The following is a 5,927-nucleotide window of genomic DNA, read 5'->3' as shown; positions in this document are numbered from 1 at the left end:
CTGAAATCTCTATGCAGTGAGTTAGTACAAACATATTGTCTTCTAAGCGTCTGCCTGGCCTGAACCCATTCTGTAGTTCCCCCAATACATCGTTTTTCTCCACCTACTTCGACAGTTCTAATTTTATGGCTTGCATTGCCATTCTATATATCACCGACGTTACTGTAACTGGTCTGTACGAGCTCGTCTTATCCTTATCTCCTTTGCCTTTGTAGATGAGATTCATCTTGCTTTCACGCCATCCAACGGGAATTTTCTTTGTTCTAATCACTTGCTCTATGGCATTAGTCAGCAGTGCCTTGCTTTTTGGACCGAGGTTTTCGATTAGCTGTATTGGGATTTCATCGGGTCCTGCTGGCCTGTTGTTAGGGACATTTTCTGCTGCCTTTTTCCAATAAAAGCTTTCTATGCTAAATTTTGATCTCTCTGGCCTCTCTGCTGTTGCTGGATCTGTTGTCTGATCTACGCTTTTTCTCGTGCCGAAGTTATCCCTAATAACGTCTGTGATGTACCGCATCGCATTATCTCCTTCGTAGATGTTACCGTCTTCATGCCTTATAGCCGTTCTCGAGTTTTTAGTTGGAGCTCCGAGTGCCTTTATATGGTTCCAGAATCATTTTGGAGCGCCTTTGTCTCTTTTGTGAATGTTGTGAAGTGAATGTTGTGAATGTTGTGTGTGAATCTTTTGTGAAGCAGCCGGGCCTACCGCGCGCCTCAGCGTCGGCCTTGGATACCCACGGCCGGGCTCGACTGGCGCGCGCGCTCGCTTCTTACGGCTTTCTCACCCGTCGGGGAAACAATGGGAGAGTTTCTCAGCACGTTTCGCCACCCGTCGGCGCTAGGGGCGTTGCGACCCTGATCCTTCTAGGGTGCCTCGATGCCAGCGCTGCCGTTCAGGGTAGAGACAACCCCGCTGGCGCCGCCATCTTGAATCACACGAGCTCAGACTCAGCTAGGCTTGCGTTCATAAATAGTGTTACTCGCGGCGCACTTCCAAGTGCTTTGCCTTGATGAGGATTTTTTTATCGGTATCGCATCTGCACATCTTTATAACCAATAGCCGTTAACTCGTCGAAGGTCGAAGACGTAAATGTATGGCACCGGGAACATGCCCCAAGTTGCCTAATTCAATCACATTCAATATGCCGTGTGTATGTTTGAAATAAGCACTATTTTTTAGCGCTTCGATGCTTGGTATATAAGGTTTGCGACCCCCTGTGTGTGGAAGTTCTTCTTTTTCGCTGTTGTATTTTGGTTTACACCTCACGGCTCCTTTACCGTAGCCAGCCACTCGCGCACGGCGGTTGTTTCCTTGCATTGCGCGTGCTCTTCGCGTTCGTTGCAATTATTTCACGATATCTACGCGCAATTTTGCTTTTTTTGCCCACAAAACTGTGTGCTGAGAGGATTAAACTGGTATAAAAATAACTGCGATGTTAAAATAAGGTTTAGTTAGTGCTGTAGAGAAAAATGTAACGTAACTTGTCTGTGTCAATCTTGCGTAGTACACACAAGAAACCAAACGATGCACAAAATACATTTACTTAGTAATGTCTGGTACAGTCAGTCATGAAAGAGATATGTACATGAGAACTTATATGTACTGTGTGGCGCCTGAAGGTTATGCTAAAAGGCGAGATAAAAAAAATTCGCAAGGTAGGCTCGACACACACAATTCGGGATAGGGAGAGTTTTTTTTTTAATATATTCATTACATGGGGGGGGGGGTTCAAATGAGTACATCAACCTTATTACACACAATATAAATCGAAAACAAGAATACAAACAAGAAAACGCAACCGCGGGTAATATTAATCAATATATCCAGCCAGAATACATCAGCTACCATCGAATACGTCGCATCAGCCAAGCACATCGACGGCGAGTACAGAACATTTTATAAATAACCATTAGAACACTGATAACTACATTGAAAAAATAAACAACACTGCATACATATCACGTACAAAAAGCGTAAATGAAACTAAGACAGTCAAATACAGATTAGCAATGTTTTTCACTTCGAAAATATAGTCCATGATGATGTAGGGCGGTTGACTATAACAGACGGCGCCCATCCTGTCGATTTCCCTCGTACTGGTCCTCTTCAAAGTGTTTCTAAGCACAAGTAAAACAACAAAAGTGATTATTGATATGAAAGTTGCCTTGTAAATACAGAGAACCGATTACAGTGCTTAAAAATTAATTTTCGCAGAAGTAATGCTGTATTAGCTCGCTTCACGCGTTTCAAAGAAATGCACAGGCTACAACAGACACCATGCCAGAAAGCGCCGAAACATTTTGGTCCCATGATGCCCCTTAACTCTACTACACCTGGGCATACCGTGCACAGGCATTTAAAGACCGTCACAATACCCACTACGATCGGGAATGAGCACGAATGACCATCGGTTTACGAGCATCACGCTATAAATATATTCGTCTAAAAAATCAGCTATATAACGAAAAACCTGAGGTCCGCAAGATATCTGCTGAGAAATCATAGAAAATCACGATGCTTCGCTTGCCACGTACACAACAGCCGCTCTCCCCAGAAGAAGCACTGCGTTCTTTAGTCCCAAATAACCACTATCGAAAAAAGAAACTGAGGAAAAAAAAGAAACAAGAGACACACGATGTGTGCTTCCCGTGAAAAAGTAAAATAGGTGGTTTACATGACGATTTGTAGCTAATGTGAGACTATTTCGCGGCGAAGCATTTTCGTCAGTCCTTAAAATAAGGGTACTATTCGCATAGACTGCGCCGATGAAAACGGCAAAAGCCTATGTGACGCGCGCTCGCAAACCATAGGCTACTCAGACAGCATCGGTGCAGTGCTTAGTTAGTGAGCGAACGTAGGTACGTGAACGAGGATCAGAGAATACTTTCTTATTTAAATGAAAAACACGGTGCGATAATCTAAACTTTCTTGACACGCGGGGGGACCCGCGTGTCATGACAACAGTTACATTCCTTGTGCTACACGTGTAGTGTATGAGCTTCCGCTGATTTGTGAAAAAGTTTACATTGGTCAAAAAGGCCGGTGTATTAATGAGAGGCTGCGAGAACACTAAAATTCTTATAATACCTCTGATGGAGCAAATCTGCCTCGCCATTGTCGGGAATGCGGCTGCGTCCCGCTTTTTTCCAATGTTAAAATCCTTGGTAGGGGCAAGGGCAAGACGGAGCGTGAAATTCTCGAAGCTTACCATATCAATTTGCAAGGGGATAATTGCATCATTTCTACCTCTCTCTCACTGATGCAGGAGGAACTTAGTTTCCTATCGCACTGGCGTTAGCTACGTGACGTTTTGCAATCACCTTTGTTTGTGTGTGGGTGTCGGCTTTTGAGCTGTGCATGCTCGCCGGGTTTTCCTGAGAAACGGGGTTTTTCAATAAAGCACAGTTGTTAGTCCTGTCGTCGTGTGTGCCACGTCTCTTCTCTGTCCTTCGTCTTTTGACTGGTTTTTAATATTCAGTATGTACCAACTTACCCAGACTGCTACTCTACTGCCCATGACAAGCTTGTCATTCATGCGGCTGAACACTGTCCAGCAAGTAGAAGCGTCAGCGAAGCATCCGCGCGCACTGTGTCTCGAACTAAGCACCGGCACCAAGCAATCGCAACCGCTCGCTGTGATTCAAGATGGCGTCGCAGCGAGAAAGCGGCGGCGCGGGGGCGGTCAAAGGATGGCACCACCCTGAGCGGCGGCGCTGGCATCGAGGCACCCTAGACCCTTCCTCCCCTGCTGCGCGTGCATGCCCGAAGACGGTCGTACGCCTTCGCGCTCGCACGATCGTTTTCCCGCGCATTTTATTCGGTGCTCTGTCAGTGTTAATAAGTATGCAGTAATTTGTGGGCTCCTGAAGACGGTCGTACAGCCTTTAGTTCGCGCAGCCACAGCCAAGACTTGGCGCCGTTCATTGCGCATCGGTATATAACTGCTGTGTAATGGTGCATTGCTGTGTTCTATATTGCAAGTCCCGCTCCGGGAAAACACCCGGTGTTTCTTTTCACCAGTTTCCAAGCAATGAGTTTCTAGCCTGAGTTTCTAGCGCTTTTGGACAAGATACTTTTTTTTCGATAAAGCCTTTGAACTCCTGCCACGCAGGAAGAGCAGTCCAGCCATATTTACAACGCGCCGCCATCTTGAGCTGCCCTGAAGGTGTTGACGACAGCCATGCGAGACGATCCGCAAATCTAATTGCCGAGACGTTTCTGAGAATACTCCTTGTAAATCACTCAAACCAACTGACTGACGAAAAAGACAAGCCTGCGGCCTATGTACACAAGCCGCCAAGGAAACACTTTAGATTGTAATTGTGAATTAGACACATTTGTGAGCTACTGTGTCCGCAAGAGTTTTCGCCTGAAAGTATGGCAACCATTGTAATACCCTTGTCACACGGCACGTGTAATGTCATTCGCAGCGAATGAGATTAAATGTTAATGCATTTTTGTTGCTTCTACACTGACATAGGAATCACATTCACAGCAAATGGCATTCGCCCATTGAATGAGTTTCCCGAACGCATTCACGCGCGACTTGTGTAATCTCGACGACAGGGGCTTGGCAAAAAATTATAAAATCGATAAGTTAAAACGAAGTGTAATATATTTTCAAATAACCATCCAATGTTTACCATTGTATTGCTAACAATATATTGAAAATATGCAAACAAGAAGCATGATTTGTAACGTCTCGTTATCATAGCAGCCTGCCGATGAACATTGCCATCAATTGCGAATGCCATTTTGTTTATCCGTGTAGATTGGCAGCGCAAGAATATGGTGGCTAGCACCATAGCAATACCGCAATGACATTCGGTATGAATGTCATATACTGCAAATGACATTACATGCACCGTGTGACAGGGGTATAAGTGCATCCGAGCAATAAATATTTATTTTCATTCCTCAAAATGCATATGCGTTTGATGGCGGAGAGCTGTTCTCCCGGCGCATGCATCTCCATGTTGCCCAGTGATGTTAAAGAAGCTCGATGTATTAATACGATTACACTGCATGCATTTATAAGAAGTCTAGATGAACCATTTACGCGTCCTGTACAATTAGGCGACTTGTTCTTGAATGCATGGTGTGTAATGAAGTGCGCCCGACCCCATCTTCCAGAGTTGCGCGCGCTGCACAGAGCGGCTGGGAACAGCTGAGCAGGGTTAAGGAACCCTGAAACGAGTTTGACGATCTTGTACAAACGTACTGAGTCGTTAGAGTAGGTCCTTCTGATCATTAATTGACGCATCTAAGAGCTCCACGTAAAGCGTGTAATTTATTATAAGATTTTAAAAAGTACATCGCTACCAATTGCAGCATGCCAAGCGGCTGATTTTTTTGCCCAGCTGACGCGATTTGCGCAGAACACTTCACTGGACCAGCTATCCGATTGGCTGCCCAGGGGGCGTCATCGATAATTTTTCCAACATTATGGTTAACAAATGTTTTTCGTAATAGTTTAGATGTTAGTTCATTTGTCTCTATAAAAAGAAAGTAACAGAGAGAGAATGTACAAGGACATGTATCACTACACAAAAAGCACTTCCGGCCCACAGCAAATGTCGTCTGCTTGTGTTACAACGTGCTCCGTGTTGACGAGAGCTGCGCGCTCAGTGTCGGTCTCGGGCTTTCTTTTCAAGAGCACCATGGTTCATCCTTGTTCCGTTGTGGGCTGCAAACGCAGCGACCTGCAATATGTCAAGCTGCGACATCGTGTCCCTCTGCAAGGTAGCAGACGAGCGAAGTGGCTGCAGCGCATCGGACTTTCAGTATCCGATAGGCGCTAGAATCTGCGCATTTGCGGTCGTCACTTTACACCGGACCTAGCAACCACGAGCAACCCTAGCAACCACGAGCAACACCTAGCAACCACGATACCGTGCTCATGCAACGATTTCGAGACAGGACGAAG

The sequence above is a fragment of the Dermacentor silvarum genome, chromosome 3 (assembly GCF_013339745.2).
Source record: "Dermacentor silvarum isolate Dsil-2018 chromosome 3, BIME_Dsil_1.4, whole genome shotgun sequence".
Classification (NCBI taxonomy): domain Eukaryota; kingdom Metazoa; phylum Arthropoda; class Arachnida; order Ixodida; family Ixodidae; genus Dermacentor; species Dermacentor silvarum.
This window is presented reverse-complemented; position numbering follows the sequence as displayed.